This window comes from Salmo salar, chromosome 21 (assembly GCF_965601325.2).
Source record: "Salmo salar chromosome 21, fSalSal1, whole genome shotgun sequence".
In the NCBI taxonomy this organism is placed as follows: Eukaryota; Metazoa; Chordata; class Actinopteri; order Salmoniformes; family Salmonidae; genus Salmo; species Salmo salar.
Genome location: NC_138311.1, coordinates 31,976,989 through 31,995,517, shown reverse-complemented (window position 1 = coordinate 31,995,517; position 18,529 = coordinate 31,976,989).

Below are 18,529 nucleotides of genomic sequence, written 5' to 3'. Positions count from 1 at the left end.
ATTTTGCTAACGCTAGTTAGTATTGGCTTGCGAAACTACCTCTAACTTCCTTCATAAGGACACAGAGATATACTTCTCTGCATATTTGCATATTTGAAGGGCTTACTTGTAAACAACCTATTTTCACCCTGTCTCTGAGCTAAAGAAGCCTCATAATCACTTCCTTCAAATGACTGGTTACAAGAATGACAGGTTATGTAGATTGTCTACATTTTCCCATCTTTATTATAATCTTCTATTTTTAAGTGTTCTTTTAATCCTATGACCTTTTTTGGCTCAAATGACTATTGAAACAGTAGTCAATGTGTGGTTTACTTCCCCGGCAGTCCCAGTTAGTCAATGTGTGACAGTTTGAGTGTGTGTGGCAGTGTGTGTGTAGCAGTGTGCTATTGTGTGTGCCGGGTAAGGGCAGGCTGGTGGGGTGGCACCCACCCAGGGATGGCATGACGAGGCACAGCTGGTGGAAAGGGGATCAGAGGGCACATATCTAGCCTCCCTCAGCTACTGCCAACACACACACACGCATCGTCAATTCACTTTCTATGCATCGCAATTGACCACTATCTACAGCAAAATGAAAACAAGTACTGTGAACATTATTTAACAGGCAATTAGCACCAGTGTCTTTCTTCCCCAAATAATTTGACTTGAGGCGACAGCGACTGACTGAGCAGGCAGTGGCAGCCATCTTGGGCCAAGAGGGAAGCAGCAGGGGTTAGCTGGTGTTCAGTTGTAGGCAGCACTCTTTCCCCCATAATCATCTCCTCTAAAAAAGCTCGGGGACAAACACTTCGCAATCAGTCAATCAAATTGATTATGCTCACAAAACTATATTGCTTATATCATCGAGGTGGATCAATGTCACTGTCTCTTAAATTCATCACTAGACTTCAGATGTTGATGAAGATGCTGGACATAACCAACCAGGTTCAATTAGCTAGTGGGGAATAAGGAGAAAGTGTACCGCTACCGTATGATAAAACACTGTTCTAACATCTTCAACAAGTTTTAAGCACTTTAAACAATTCAGCAGAACACCTGTTGAATTATCAAATGGAGTTCACCTGAGAATGGAGCATGGTCTGTCAGCTTTTCACTTCTTCAGCTCTTGGTCTCTGTGTAATATGTGACCGACCACCTTGATTCGGTCTTACGTAGCAAAATTTGAAATGGTGTTTTTAACATTGGATAAAAGCAGACACAAAGCTACAAAATGATATATCATACACTGCATTTGAGGAACAATGGGAAAGTAATTCTGCTTTGAAAGTTAATAAACTTGTAACCTCACTTTTGAGAAAATGGCCTTTGAATGTTTTGATACCTACTGGAGTGCTCTTCTTTGTCTACACCCATTCAGCATCGTTCACACCCTGTTAAGCTTTAGCCCCACCCATCTCTTTAAGGGTTGATCTGAGCGTCCTGTTCTAACAACAACTGTCAAGCACCCAAGCTAACTAGCTAACGTTGGCTAGCTTGTTAGCTACTTCCGGACACAAATGAGAGAACAGCTCACTGACCTTTTTACTTGCCCTACCAGAGCTGGTTAGGCTGTTTTTATGTGAACCAGAGTGTTGGTGACTGCAACTGTGCTGCTGGCAACAATTTACGTAGTTTTGCCATCATTTACTGACACCAGCCATATTCAACAGGTGTTGAGCTTCGTGAATTCGTAAGTTATTCTGTGCACTTGCACACTCAGACGAGAGTGCTCTGAAATCGGAGTAGATAGCCAGAGCAAATTTACTAGCTACGTTTATCAACAGTTGTCGCAGTGACATTCTATTGAAATGGTTACTTGCATAGTGGAGTCTTTTGTTAAGACATGTAGCTAACTAGCTAGCTAAACAATGAACCATAATCCCAACTCATGACATTACTACCCTGCATTAATCTGCCGGTAACTAACCAACTAGGTTCAATTAGCTAGCTAACATTAGGGTATAACTAGCAAAGCAAATGGCTCTGAGATACGAATAATAAGATAATACATGTGACATTAGCTAGCGAGCCAGCCAGCTAACGTTAGCTAGCTTGCTAACAGTACACTTTAACTTGAAATGAAACAACTATCTGTCAAAATTAGAAACGTGTAATATCTGAAAATGTAGCTAGCTAGACTCTCTTACCCTTATACATGGATGGACGCTTCTCCCTGTCACAGATGTAATGGTTGCCCTTAGTTTGAAGATGTAATCTGGAGACAGGTGTTTTCCCCATCTCCTTAGCTATCATGCTCTAATTCCACTGATGTCAAAACTTGATCCTCCAGAAAGTGGAGAGCAACATTTATGCAGTTCAAATGTGCAATACTTAAAAAATAAAGTTGCTTTAGACAGGATTACCTACACATACTGACCAGCTCAAATAGACAGAAGAATGCTATATGGCAGACCAATCCGAACTCATCTCTCGTCATGTCCAGCCCACTCATTATCTAAGCCAATAATGGCTATTAGGAAGGTTGCTGTCTTTCTGTAGCTAAACCAAGTAGGCTTGTAATTTAACAATTGTATTCGTATTTACAGATGGTATACAAGTCTGTTAAATAAGGCACATGAAAGTTTACATGTTCCAGAAGGCATTTCTGCCCAAAATGCATTTTAATTTCAAAGAAAGTCTCCTGTGAAGTAGTGACCCGCAACATACCCCTAGTTTCCTGAAACGAGTCACATATCCACTCATGTGAGCGTGCCTGATTGCTGAGGTGTGGTCCTACCACCCAGCTTTAATATCTATTAAACCTCACCGTTGCTCCTATTGAGTCTTTTTGTATGTGTACCTGGATAGCCGAGTGGGGTCTGATTCAGCCAACCTAATCAAATGGGCTCATTAAAACGCCTCATCTGCCATGCGGTGTGCAGACGCTAACCTTTGAGAGTGGCCGCGTGGGAGACATAGTCTCATTTGTATACGGTGCATGTCAGATGAGGTGTTAAAGGGCAAGCAAACAGCACTCTGTGTGGACGGGAGTTTAGTAACAAGGAGTGTCATTATCCATGACTGTTTCCCCTGACTTGCCAAATAGGCCTCTTAGCAGCGTTGGCTCCGACTGTGTCAGTGGTGCCAAACCTAGATGAATACAGGAACTGTAGCTAGATGTGTGTACTCCAAGAATAGAGGAGAGAGGGGTAAGTAGAGCCATTTTTACATTCAGCACCACTTCGTAAAGGGAAATATGGTAAACTGTCTAACAAATACACTATATCTACATATATTTTATGATGTTGTGTATCCCTGGAAATAATCAGAATTCATGTAAACATTACAGACTCTTGGCGCAACTTAACCCAGTTATGAGGTACAGTGGATTCAGAAAGTATTCATACCACTTAACTTTTTCCACATTTTGTTACATTACAGCCTTATTCTAAAATGGATTAAATAAACCATTTTCCTCATCAGTCTACACACAACACCCCATAATGACGAAGTGAAAACAGGTTTTTGGAAATTTTAGCAAATATATTCAAACTTAAAAACAGAAATACCTTATTTAAATAAGTATTCAGACCCTTTGATATGAGACACGAAATTGAGCACAGGTGCATCCCGTCTCCATTGATCATCCTTAAGATGTTTCTACAACTGGATTGGTGTCCACCTGTGGTAAATACAATTGATTGGACATGATTTGGAAAGGCACACACCTGTCTATATAAGATCCCACAGTTGACAGTGCATGTCAGAGCAAAAACCAAGCCATGAGGTCGAAGGAATTGTCCGTAGAGCTCCGAGACAACATTGTGTCGAGGCACAGATCTGGGGAAGGGTACCAAAAAATGTCTTCAGCATTGAAAGTCCCCAAGAACACAGTGGCTTCCATCATTCTTAAATGGAAGAAGTTTAGAATCACCAAGACTCTTCCTAGAGCTGGTTGCCTGGTGTCGTGTCTTTGGCTATGCCGGATTAAGTGATATGACATGCTAACTTATAAAATGATTTCTCTGTAATTAATATTACCTGATTAAGCTAATCATGTAAATGTAATTAACTAGAAAGTCGGGGCACCACGGAAGAACGTTTATAGAGCTGTTATCTTCCGAATAAACTCTTAAAATACTTAGTAATATTTTACCTCGATAGCAGTCAATATTAACCCTTGTCTTATTTTCAGTCTCATAATGAAAGTTGTAAATTCTTGGCTATCTTCACGAACCCTGGCTAACAAGTTGAATCAGCAATACAAAATTGGGTTTAATTATTTATTTACTAAATACCTAACTAATCACACAGAATTACAAATACACAGAATACAATGATGTCATACAGAAAACGTCCCGGTAGACGGAACAGATATGGTTACACAAAGGAAAGGGGGTTGGGCTTGAATGAAAGAGCGGGAAGATTTAGGAACACAGAAACAGCAGCTATGCTATCGTAAATACATTATCTTACGCATTCTAAATTACCGCCCATTTGGAAAAGGAAAATGCAATACATATTTACTCTGAGCTGCGCTTCGGTAGATTGGTCGTAGATGCTGGCCGGGTTGGCCAACAGATCTCCCTGTTTTCGGAAGAATGTCAATGGTGGTCCATTGGATACGTGGTGGTATCTTCGTCTGGTTGTTAGACTGGATCCGTCGTCCGTCCTTTCCTAGCCCACGTTAGCAGCGGCCGCAGCTAACTCAACGGCTAGGAAGTAGCACTTCTGTAGTGAATAAGCTCAAAGTTCATACCATTCGCCACCAAAGCTCACGCCGAGGTTGGCTTAGTTCTGTCCTTGACATGTGTGTCCTTCTAACGTAGAGGCTGCAGACCTCCCGTACTGGAACAACCTGGTTATCTTTTCGTCAAAGGATTATATAGTGGAGAGGGGGAGGGAGGTGTTTCATCGTTTATAACCCCTGTCTCTTCACAGGGTTGGGTTACTGATCGAGCAGGGCACTTTCCTTATGAAAACCCAAATCTCTCATTCGGAAGCTAAAATTACATTTCATCTCCTAACAAACATTTTCAATATCAAACATTTCAATTGCATAACAATTCCATGTGACTCTGATAACTAGAGGGTGTATACTTTCTCAGATACAGTTTATGTCGTCCTGTCATCAGTCATAATGTCTCAGATGACAACCGAACTGACATACATACTCATTACGTTCCCAAGCATATTTCCAACTGGTTTTATTAACAAAATATGTGGTACCTTTCCCCATTTGTTCGATGTTCCCAGACTCTCTATAATTAACACAGGCTATTCAGGTCCTTCAGTAGATTCAGAGAGGGGAAGAGAGAAAGGTATTTATGGGGGGGGGGGGGGTCATAAACCTTACCCACAGGCCAACGTCATGACACTGCCAAACTGACCAAAGGGCTTTGGTCAGGGAGGTGACCAAGAACCCGGCTACAACCCAGCTACTCATGTCATTGTCGTGTGTGTAGGTGACAGGGAAGTCAGGCGCAGGAGAAACCAACTTAGTGTAACTGGAGTAGTTTAATTAAGATAAAACAAACTCCAAAAACCAATGTACATAAATAAAATAACATGGGTAAACATACCCGTCACACACCTATACAAAATACACGAACATATAACCACCAACAATCTCCGACAAGGACATGAGGGGAAACAGAGGGTTAAATACACAGCATGTAATTAATGGGATTGGAACCAGGTGTGTAGGAAGACAAGACAAAACCAATGGAAAATGAAAAATGGATCAATGATGGCTTGAAGACCGGTGACGTCGCCCACCGAGCACCACCCGAACAAGGAGGGGCATCGACTTCGGCAGAAGTCATGACAACTCAACCCCGCACCTTGAAGGTTCCGGCCCTATATACATAGACATGGAATCACTGGCCACTTTAATAATGGAACACTTGTCACTTTAATAATGTTTACATGCTGCTTTACACATCTCATATGTATATACTGTATTTTATTCTACTGTACTCTGACATTGATAATCCTAATATTTATATATTTCTTAACTCCATTCTTTTACTTTTAGATTTGTGTATTGTTGTGAATTGTTAAATACTACTGCACTGTTGGAGCTAGGAACACAAGCATTTCACTACACCCACAATAACATCTGCTAAATATGTGTATGTGACCAATACATTTGATTTGAACACAATAAATTCATTTGACTTGGTGAAAATCTGTTTTTTGGACCTAACTTGCTTACCACTTTTTCCATGTGGTTTCTTCCTTCACAGACTCAATGAAATGATGACCTTTTCCTAAATACTTGGTCAATTTATTAATTTTGTGTATGGTTTCCCAGAAACAATTGGGGATGAGGTTACCCCTTTGGCTCAACTTACCCCACTCTCCCCTAAATCAAAGGGATCTAGTGTTTTCCTCAACACCCCAAAGTCTGGCCATTTTGTCGTTTTTTAGCATTTTAATATATTTATTTAAGATTTTACAACATAATACACAAATGCACATCTTCCTGTAGCCTACTCATGATATTGTCTCTCTCTCTCTCTCTCTCTCTCTCTCTCTCTCTCTCTCTCTCTCTCTCTCTCTCTCTCTCTCTCTCTCTCTCTCTCTCTTTGTAGAATATTAAGTGGCTGGAGGGATCATCTGTGTGACGCCACTAAAGTGGTGAATGTCAAGGAGCGATGCTGACGTTAGCCCACTCCAGAGAGAATGATGGGAAACTCCTGATAGCAGCAGCGCTTCCCACCGTCCACTCTGATGCCCTGGGGGTGGCCATGTTGGGTGATGGATTCTCTGCCCTGTGTAACTTCTGCATTAATCATACGGTCCATGAATAGAGATGTGACACATCTAAGAAACATGCCTGTTTCACAAGATCCTGAGTTTAAAGATATCGGAGCTGAGAGGAGAGAAGAGACATAACTCAGCCACTATGGCTCTGTCTCAGTGATGGACACTGCCAGGACACAGTGGATACATCGGTGGATACATCTCACACACAAAGCAAACCTTTTGTGTGTGAGATTAAAAGAGCGTAATCGTCTTTTTGTAGAGTTTGTAATATGGGCTCTGTGGCTACTGTATCAATCCCAGCTGAAGGTTATTAAGGACATATTTCAGTGAGGTTGGAGATTATGTGTGATTTTCATCTCCTTTGCTCACTCCACAGTCCCACATAAATGTCAGAAACTCCTACTCATGATCTTTTTCCTCTAGGGATTTTACATCCAGGCTTTTCAATGCTGTATCTGTGTATAGTATCACTCACCACTGAGCTTAATAGAGGACATTTTACAGTGAAGTTGGAGAATATAGGACATGCTGACTCCTATCTCCTATCTCTTCCGCTCCTCTACAGACCCACATTTAATTTCAAAGTCCAGGGACTTGAGCCTGTCTCTAGCCGTCACAGCTGATCGTTCCCACAGCGCTTCTTTGAGACGACACTGAATCAAAACAGTACAAACTCAAAATAGAGACTCACAGGAGTGGACAAGCTGCCTCAGCACTCCTAGTTCCACCACCAAACATGCACTGAGGCAGAATGCCCTGTGATGAACTATTACAGGTTGTCCAAATATTTGCTATGAAAGCATGTCTTTCCTGTGGCTCAGTTGGTAGAGCATGGTGTTTGCAACGCCAGCATGGTGTGTGCCACGCCAGGGTTGTGGGTTCGATTCCCATGGGTGCCAGTACAAAAAAAAAAGTATGCATTCACTACTGTAAGTCGCTCTGGATAAGAGCATCTGCTAAAATGTAAAGGTGGAAATATAATATTTTTGGAACTGGGAAGACATTTCAGCAACTGTTTTGATGCTGTAGGTTTCAAACATTCAGTATGGCCTTATGTCTTTACATTTAGGCAGAATTTGTCAAATTCATTAGAAGACTAAAAAACGACTTCTAATTGCCTGTATAAGCTGGTGTCTTTGGGGTTGGGCCTTTGAAAGGGGCTCAAAGCAGGGACATCAAAGTCCAGTGAAGCCACAAAGAACCTGACAGGCACAGGACGAGGACAGTTACTGATTCAGACGATGTCTACTCTGGAATCGAGAGCAATGACTGCTGGCTTTGTTGTACCATTAGAGACTACTCCCAACCTCCCTCCCAGAAAGAGAGGTGAAAGGTAGATAGAGAACACTCAGGAGGCCAGAGCAACAATAGTTGATAAAACTTACATGAGCTGAATAGTAATAAATGTCACAGACACAAAAGATACAGTACCCACTACCGTTAGTGGTTAGCCTACTTGTCTTTTTTTGAGTGCCTGTCTTTTTTTGGAGAAGGAAGAATGTGACAGTGGTTAGAAATTCTGAACATTTGTGGTGAGAGGGGAAATTAAATAATAAATGTATCTCCCATAAAATCTGTGGTCTTCTGCTTTTGTAGAATGGGACTTTTAGCAGCCTTTGAAATAAACATGGTAAACAGATAAGGGTTAAACGTTTGTTTGCTCGGATCTTATCACTCAAGTCGGTTGAAAATGTCAAGTCAGTCACTATGCACTTAATAAAATGCAAATAGATAAAAGTGTCAGGCATTAAATAGAGATGTCATTGCTTCCAATAGCAACATGGCATCATGTTCCAGGTAGTCTTTGTAGATCTGAAAAGAAAAGAGAGAGAGAAAACAAAAACAAATATGACAGTTCATCTCTTTTTGGGATTGTTTCCTCTTATATTGGTGGTAGTAACCCACAAATACTACAGTACATTTGTTACATCTGCATGATGTAGTGTTAGGTGCTCAGTGTGTCCCTCTCAGTAGGGGGAATGGTCACAGTGACGGTCTGGGGACCTCGCTCAGGACAGCGATGGCACGTTTGTTGCATCAAATGGCCGACAATGTGTACAGAACATCCAGGCCATTGTCAGGATGATGACACATCCCCACGTTATTGTCATGACGACAGTCACTTGACTTATTCACCATCACTCTGTTTCGAGCACTCTCAGTGAAGGTTGTGGATATTATAGGATGTGAGGTGGTAAATGTTATGGGTTGTTCAACCTTGACGCTTGGAGACATCTGGGCTTTAAGCTTCATACTGTGCTACATATGTACCCTTAGAGCCTGCTCAGAACTGTATTCACTCTGTTTCTTCTCTGTCGGAGATGAGGGGAAGGGATGAGAGAAGACAGAGAGCTGTCATTAGTATGCATGGACAGGAAATCCAGCAGAGCTGACCTTTCACCTCAGAGCCACACAGAGAATGCGGAAATAGGAGAGATATGAGGACAGAAGAACAGGGAGAGGAAGGATACAGGGGAGGAAGAGGAGAAGATATGAGGACAGAAGACCAGGGAGAGGAAGGATACAGGGGAGGAAGAGGAGAAGATATGAGGACAGAAGACCAGGGAGAGGAAGGATACAGGGGAGGAAGAGGAGAAGATATGAGGACAGAAGAACAGGGAGAGGAAGGATACAGGGGAGGAAGAGGAGAAGATATGAGGACAGAAGAACAGGGAGAGGAAGGATACAGGGGAGGAAGAGGAGAAGATATGAGGACAGAAGAACAGGGAGAGGAAGGATACAGGGGAGGAAGAGGAGAAGATATGAGGACAGAAGACCAGGGAGAGGAAGGATACAGGGGAGGAAGAGGAGAAGATATGAGGACAGAAGAACAGGGAGAGGAAGGATACAGTGGAGGAAGAGGAGAAGATATGAGGACAGAAGAACAGGGAGAGGAAGGATACAGGGGAGGAAGAGGAGAAGATATGAGGACAGAAGACCAGGGAGAGGAAGGATACAGGGGAGGAAGAGGAGAAGATATGAGGACAGAAGAACAGGGAGAGGAAGGATACAGGGGAGGAAGAGGAGAAGATATGAGGAAAGAAGACCAGGGAGAGGAAGGATACAGGGGAGGAAGAGAGAAGATATGAGGACAGAAGACCAGGGAGAGGAAGGATACAGGGGAGGAAGAGAGAAGATATGAGGACAGAAGAACAGGGAGAGGAAGGATACAGGGGAGGAAGAGGAGAAGATATGAGGACAGAAGAACAGGGAGAGGAAGGATACAGGGGAGGAAGAGGAGAAGATATGAGGACAGAAGAACAGGGAGAGGAAGGATACAGGGGAGGAAGAGGAGAAGATATGAGGACAGAAGACCAGGGAGAGGAAGGATACAGGGGAGGAAGAGGAGAAGATATGAGGACAGAAGACCAGGGAGAGGAAGGATACAGGGGAGGAAGAGAGAAGATATGAGGACAGAAGAACAGGGAGAGGAAGGATACAGGGGAGGAAGAGGAGAAGATATGAGGACAGAAGACCAGGGAGAGGAAGGATACAGGGGAGGAAGAGGAGAAGATATGAGGACAGAAGAACAGGGAGAGGAAGGATACAGGGGAGGAAGAGGAGAAGATATGAGGACAGAAGAACAGGGAGAGGAAGGATACAGGGGAGGAAGAGGAGAAGATATGAGGACAGAAGAACAGGGAGAGGAAGGATACAGGGGAGGAAGAGGAGAAGATATGAGGACAGAAGACCAGGGAGAGGAAGGATACAGGGGAGGAAGAGGAGAAGATATGAGGACAGAAGAACAGGGAGAGGAAGGATACAGGGGAGGAAGAGGAGAAGATATGAGGACAGAAGAACAGGGAGAGGAAGGATACAGGGGACGAAGAGGAGAAGATAGAATAAAGGACTGTCCAATAGGAGGAAGGGAAAGAGTGAAAAAAATCTGTTTTCATTCAGGGGGTTTTGTCTATAAGTACAGAGCAATTAGCTAATTAGTTAGTCAGCTAATCATACACACTTCTGATAATTGGAAAAATACAATAAGCAGCTTAAGTCATTCAAGCAGCTAGATGGTCAGTGTGTAAACTCTCCAGGTACGGAGGAAATAATTTATCCCGGATTATAATCAGTTTATTTAGGATAACCTGATATCATCCTCAAGAGACAACATAAAGTGTAAACATGATTAAATAGATAAGCATTAGGAAGGAGAGAAGATGAGAGAATCTGAATATGTGTTAAAGGTGAGGAAACTATTTTGAGGTCAGACAATTCCAATACACACCTTTCTCTGTTTTTAGCATTTTCTGTAAAATGATTTTCAAGATGTCATGAGTCCCCTTTTCCACTTTCGCCCTACTGTTATTCCCAGAAGGAGGACATTTCAGTGGGTGTTTGTGAGTGGCTATATCTGCCTTGCCGGCAGATTTATTCATATAATTGTGTTTTAAAAAAAGTTCATTAGAAGTGGCTCAGAGACAGATGAGACCATGATTCAAAGAGAAGGGGCTCACAGAAGGGACAATAGTTGAAGGGAAGGACATCTGTTCATTGGCATAGAAAACTAAAAGAGGCATTCTCTGTACTTTCCCTCAGAAAATTATGCTTTTGCATCACAATGGAATGCACTGTGTGACCAATAAGGTAATCAGGCAAACTCTGAATGATTCTGATGAGTCAGACAGTAAGAGGAAATAACTCACTCACAACCCACTGGGCACAAATGTCAATTCAACGTCTATTCCACGTTGGTTCAATGTAATTTCATTGAAATTATGTGGAAACAACGTTGATTCAACCAGTGTGTGCCTAGTAGGAAATCATTCATTGAGATTCAGCACCAAACTTTTACTTTTACTAGAAATGTAACAGTTTCGCATAATCATATTTATGGCTTCTGAATAATCGGAACACAGTTGAGAATTATTGCAGGTAGGCTTCTCAATCATCATGCTGCTAATTCTTGCTCTTGTCTAGCTCTGAGAATCAGTATGGCCACTACTACCTTGAACCACATCAACATGCAGGACTGAGACTGAGATGTAGGTTTTTAATCAGTCAAAGTGACTGGGAAGCATCAGTGGCACGCTTGATTAGAGGGAACACATTCTGTTCTTTTTAGAGGGAAAACGGAGAGCAGTGTCGCGCCAACTTGTTGTAAAGTGACAGTCTTTTCACTTCAGTTAACATCCCCCTCACTCTCCCCCTCCCTTTACCTCTCTCTCTCTCTCTCTCTCATTCCCTCTTTCCCTCCCATTCCCTCTCCCTATATACAGTAGCTCTCTCGCTCTTTCTTTGCATCTCTCTTTCTTGCTCTCTTTCTCTTTCTCTTTGATTCTGTGATAATATCTTCCCACTTCTGCCTCGCCCTATAGTCAAACAGCCAACGTTTCATGCTATCTGACGCATCGCCTTGTGGAGAAACATGTTTCCCAAGAACAAATAGAAGCCATGCCCATTACATTAGACTAACAATGATTTAACAGCTAATGCATCAACAAGTCAACCATGGACATAGAATGGGGAGCGGTGTAAAGCATATTGTCTGTGTGAAGCAGTCACATACTACAGAATATAACAGAATATATTGTATAGCAGTAGTGTTTTGGTATTGTGTCAGTATTGCGTCAGCATTGTGGTATTGTGGTAGAATTGAGTAGTACTAATAGAAACCATGTAGTTCTCTGTAGCTCAGTTAGTAGAGCATGGTGTTTGTTTAGGTGCTGTGTGTTTAAATATAAACGCCTCCTCAGGCCTACAGACGATCACTGTGGTCTCAGCTGCAGAGCTTTAGGGACAGTCATATCACACACACAGCCAAGCAGCAGCAGACTCCATTCTTCTTTCCCTCTCACTAGTACAAAACATCCACTCTAATGGCTGCTTCTAAACACATCAACAAGACACTCAGACACGAGTCAATAGGCATTAGATCTTTTGCTTTAGGAGTTGAGTTCTTATTTACAGTCCCAAATTAAAGCTGACATTATTCTACAAAGTAGAAATGTGTTGTATTTAAATGTAGCCCTGCATAAGGTAATGTCTAATGAATTCTAAATGGACTCAGAGCTGAGCCCTGAAGAACCCTAAGTATGATATGGCACTCCCAGAATACCATAGTGGAGTCCCCTGATAGAGTGTGTGTGTCATGGATAAAGGCCCGTCTCTGAGTGTTTAGTATCCTCCTGACCCTTCCACAGAGGGGGCTGAGGTGTAACGGTCGTCGGGAACACAGGACCAAAACGCAGCGGGAATATGAATGCTCATCTTTTTCATTTGAAGAAAAGTGAACACTTACAAAAATAAACCAAACAACGACTATACAGTTCCATAAGGCACAGAAGCTATACGGAAAACATCTACCCACAAAACCCAAAGGAAAAACAGGCTGCCTAAGTATGACTCCCAATCAGCAACAACGATGTAGAGCTGTTCCTGATTGGAAGCCATACCCGGCCGAAACAAAGCAATCCCAAACATAGAAAAACAGACATAGAATGCCCACCCAAATCACACCCTGACCAAACCTAAATAGAGACATAAAAGGGGTCTCTCAGGTCAGGGCGTGACAGTACCCCCCCCCCCCCCCCCCCCCCCCCCCAGTACCCCCAAAGGTGCGGACTCTGGCCGCACAACCTGAACCTATAGGGGAGGGTGTGGGTGGGCATTTCTCCGCGGTGGAGGCTCTGGAGCGGGACGCAGACCCCGCTCCACCACTGGCTCACCCCACTTCAATGGCTCCACTAGAGCGTGATCTACTGCCGCCAACCACGGACTGGGGACCCTCAAAGCGGGCCCCGGACTGGAGGGCGATTCTGGCTGCGCCCAGCGACTCTGGTTGCGCCCGGCTGGCCGGCGACTCTGGCTGCGCCCGGCTGGCGGGCAACTCTGGCGGCTCCAGACAGGCGGGCAACTCTGGCGGCTCCGGACAGGCGGGCGGCTCTGGCGGCTCCGGACAGGCGGCCGGCTCTGGCGGCTCCGGGCTGGCAGGCGGCTCTGGCGGCTCCGGACTGGTGGGCGGCTCTGGCGGCTCCGGACTGTAGGCAGACTCACTCGGTTCCGGACTGTAGGCAGACTCACTCGGTGCCAGACTGTAGGCCGTCTCACTCGGTTCCGGACAGTAGGCCGTCTCACTCGGTTCCGGACTAGACACTGTTGCCGGATACTCTGGACGAGGTACTGTTGCCGGATACTCTGGACGAGGTACTGTTGCCGGACACTCTGGACGAGGTACTGTTGCCGGACACTCTGGACGAGGTACTGTTGCCGGACACTCTGGACGAGGTACTGTTGCCGGACACTCTGGACGAGGTACTGTTGCTGGACACTCTGGACGAGGCACTGTTGCCGGACACTCTGGACGAGGTACTGTTGCCAGACACTCGGGACTGGGCTGATGCACTGGAAGCCTGATGCGTGGTGCTGGTACTGGATGTGCCAGTTTGGGGACATGCACCTCAGGGCTAGTGTGGGAAGCGGGAACAGGCTGAGTTGGACCGGGCTGACGCACTGGAGGCCTGATGCGTGATGCTGGCTGTGGATATACCGGGCTGTGGAGGCGCACAGGTGGTCTTGAACGCAGGACTGGCATGCTGGCACCTCGCACACCGGCCTGTAAATACTCGGCCTCAATGCCATGCGTATCACCCCATAGCACGGGACCTGACTAATGACAGGCTGCTTCCTATAAGCACGGGGAGTTGGCTTGGGGCTTAACCTCTATGGGCTAGGTGGGACGCTAGCGTGCCACCCGTGGTGCACTCCATCAACAGCAGGTGCATTTCAAGAGCGGCAAATTTGAATCCAAATAAATGTCAAAATTCAAATTTTTCAAACATACAACTATTTTACACCCTTTGAAAGATAAACATCTCCTTAATCTAACCACGTTTTACGATTTCAAAAAGGTTTTACGGCGAAAGCATAAATTTAGAGTATGTTAGGACAGTACATTTACAAGAGTTGTGTGTAATGTTTTGTCAATTCAAAGACTGGGTCACCAAAACCATAAAACCAGCTAAAATGATGCACTAACCTTTTACAATCTCCATCAGATGACACTCCTAGGACATTATGTTAGACAATGCATGCATTTTTAGTTCTATCAAGTTCATATTTATATCCAAAAACAGCGTTTTACTATGGCATTGATGTTGAGGAAATCGTTTCCCTCCAATAACCGGCAGTCAAGTCAGCGTCACAAATTAAATAATTAAAATTAGAAAACATTGGTAAAATATTATATTGTCATTTAAAGAATTATAGATTTACATCTCTTGAACGCAATCAACTTGCCAGATTTAAAAATAACCTTACTGGGAAATCACACTTTGCAATAATCTGAGCACTGCGCCCAGAAAAATACGCGTTGCGATACAGACTAGACGTCATGTTGGGGAGATCTAAAATCGAAAATACTATGTAAATAATCCATTACCTTTGATTCTCTTCATCAGATGTCACTTCCAGGTATCACAGGTCCATAACGAATGTAGTTTTGTTCAAAAAAGCTCATCATTTATGTCCAAAAATCTCCGTCTTGTTAGCACATGATCTAAGCCAGCCGGACTTCTCGTCATGAACGAGGGGAAAAAATATATTTACGTTCGTTCAAACATGTCAAACGTTGTATAGCATAAATCATTAGGGCCTTTTTTAACCAGAACATGAATAATATTCAAGGTGGACGAATGCATACTCTTTTATAACGTATTGGAACGAGGGTACCCAACATGAACTCGCGCGCCAGGTGTCTAATGGGACATCATCGTTCCATGGCTCTTGTTCGGTCAGATCTCCCTCCAGAAGACTCAAAACACTTTGTAAAGGCTGGTGACATCTAGTGGAAGCAATAGGAAGTGCCAAAATATTCCTCAGCCCCTGTGTTTTTCAATGGGATAGGTTTAAAGGCAATACAACACATCAGGTATCCACTTCCTGTCAGAAAATGTCTCAGGGTTTTGCCTGCCAAATGAGTTCTGTTATACTCACAGACACCATTCAAACAGTTTTAGAAAATTTAGGGTGTTTTCTATCCATATGTAATAAGTATATGCATATTCTAGTTACTGGGTAGGAGTGGTAACCAGATTAAATCGGGTATGTTTTTTTATCCAGCCGTGTCAATACTGCCCCCTAGCCCTAACAGGTTAATCCTGGCCCCGCCAAACTACCCGTGTGCCCCCCCCAAAATAAATCTTGGAGGTGCCTCTCAGGTTCCCGTAGCTCCCGTAACTTGTCCTCCCAATATTGCCGTTCCTTCAGCCAGGTCCAACCTTCAGGCCGGTGCTCCAGTCCCCGCTGATTGGTCATCTTGTGGTGGGTAGTTCTGTAATGGTCGTTGGGAACATAGGACCAAAACGCAGCGGGAATATGAATGCTCATCTTTTTCATTTGAAGAAAAGTGAACACTTACAAAAATAAACCAAACAACGACTACACAGTTCCATAAGGCACAGAAGCTATACGGAAAACATCTACCCACAAAACCCAAAGGAAAAACAGGCTGCCTAAGTATGACTCCCAATCAGCAACAACGATGTAGAGCTGTTCCTGATTGGAAGCCATACCCGGCCGAAACAAAGCAATCCCAAACATAGAAAAACAGACATAGAATGCCCACCCAAATCACACCCTGACCAAACCTAAATAGAGACATAAAAGGGGTCTCTCAGGTCAGGGCGTGACAGTACCCCCCCCCCCCCCCCCCCCAGTACCCCCAAAGGTGCGGACTCTGGCCGCACAACCTGAACCTATAGGGGAGGGTGTGGGTGGGCATTTCTCTGCGGTGGAGGCTCTGGAGCGGGACGCAGACCCCGCTCCAACACTGGCTCACCCCACTTCAATGGCTCCCCTAGAGCGTGATCTACTGCCGCCAACCACGGACTGGGGACCCTCAAAGCGGGCCCCGGACTGGAGGGCGACTCTGGCTGCGCCCAGCGACTCTGGTTGCGCCCGGCTGGCCGGCGACTCTGGCTGCGCCCGGCTGGCCGGCGACTCTGGCTGCGCCCGGCTGGCGGGCAACTCTGGCGGCTCCAGACAGGCGGGCAACTCTGGCGGCTCCGGACAGGCGGGCGGCTCTGGCGGCTCCGGACAGGCGGCCGGCTCTGGCGGCTCCGGACTGGCAGGCGGCTCTGGCGGCTCCAGACTGGTGGGCGGCTCTGGCGGCTCCGGACTGTAGGCAGACTCACTCGGTTCCGGACTGTAGGCAGACTCACTCGGTGCCAGACTGTAGGCCGTCTCACTCGGTTCCGGACAGTAGGCCGTCTCACTCGGTTCCGGACTAGACACTGTTGCCGGATACTCTGGACGAGGTACTGTTGCCGGATACTCTGGACGAGGTACTGTTGCCGGACACTCTGGACGAGGTACTGTTGCCGGACACTCTGGACGAGGTACTGTTGCCGGACACTCTGGACGAGGTACTGTTGCCGGACACTCTGGACGAGGCACTGTTGCCGGACACTCTGGACGAGGTACTGTTGCCGGACACTCTGGACGAGGTACTGTTGCCGGACACTCTGGACGAGGTACTGTTGCCGGACACTCTGGACGAGGTACTGTTGCCGGACACTCTGGACGAGGTACTGTTGCCGGACACTCTGGACGAGGTACTGTTGCCGGACACTCGGGACTGGGCTGATGCACTGGAAGCCTGATGCGTGGTGCTGGTACTGGATGTGCCAGTTTGGGGACATGCACCTCAGGGCTAGTGTGGGGAGCGGGAACAGGCTGAGTTGGACCGGGCTGACGCACTGGAGGCCTGATGCGTGATGCTGGCTGTGGATATACCGGGCTGTGGAGGCGCACAGGTGGTCTTGAACGCAGGACTGGCATGCTGGCACCTCGCACACCGGCCTGTAAATACTCGGCCTCAATGCCATGCGTATCACCCCATAGCACGGGACCTGACTAATGACAGGCTGCTTCCTATAAGCACGGGGAGTTGGCTTGGGGCTTAATCCTGGCCCCGCCAAGCTACCCGTGTGCCCCCCCCAAAATAAATCTTGGAGGTGCCTCTCAGGTTCCCGTAGCTCCCGTAACTTGTCCTCCCAATATTGCCGTTCCTTCAGCCAGGTCCAACCTTCAGGCCGGTGCTCCAGTCCCCGCTGCTTGGTCATCTTGTGGTGGGTAGTTCTGTAATGGTCGTTGGGAACATAGGACCAAAACGCAGCGGGAATATGAATGCTCATCTTTTTCATTTGAAGAAAAGTTAACACTTACAAAAATAAACCAAACAACGACTACACAGTTCCATAAGGCACAGAAGCTATACGGAAAACATCTACCCACAAAACCCAAAGGAAAAACAGGCTGCCTAAGTATGACTCCCAATCAGCAACAACGATGTAGAGCTGTTCCTGATTGGAAGCCATACCCGGCCGAAACAAAGCAATCCCAAACATAGAAAAACAGACATAGAATGCCCACCCAAATCACACCCTGACCAAACCTAAATAGAGACATAAAAGGGATCTCTCAGGTCAGGGCGTGACATGAGGCCGCCCACAGATATGCCAATCAATTGTTCACTAGGGAAAACAAGTTTAATGCTTCCACAGATACACAGTGTACTATGAGATATTCTCTCAGACGAAACAAATGAATGCAAAAGGATCAATTGAAATGTCCTAATCTACTATAGCGTGCATGCATACATGCACATGCAAAACTATACACACACACTGACAAACACAGATAGACATTCACGAACCTACCTTCCACCCATTTTTGCATTTCAACTGCCTTGCTGAAGCTGCACAGCTTGACTATGTCCCCTTGAGCCCATTTTTTCCATTATTTATCAGCTCTCTGACAAGCGGAGGGAGGCTGATTTCCGTTGTGTTTTAAGATGATGCGCATATGAAAAGAGCCTGTTGCCTGACAAGGTCAG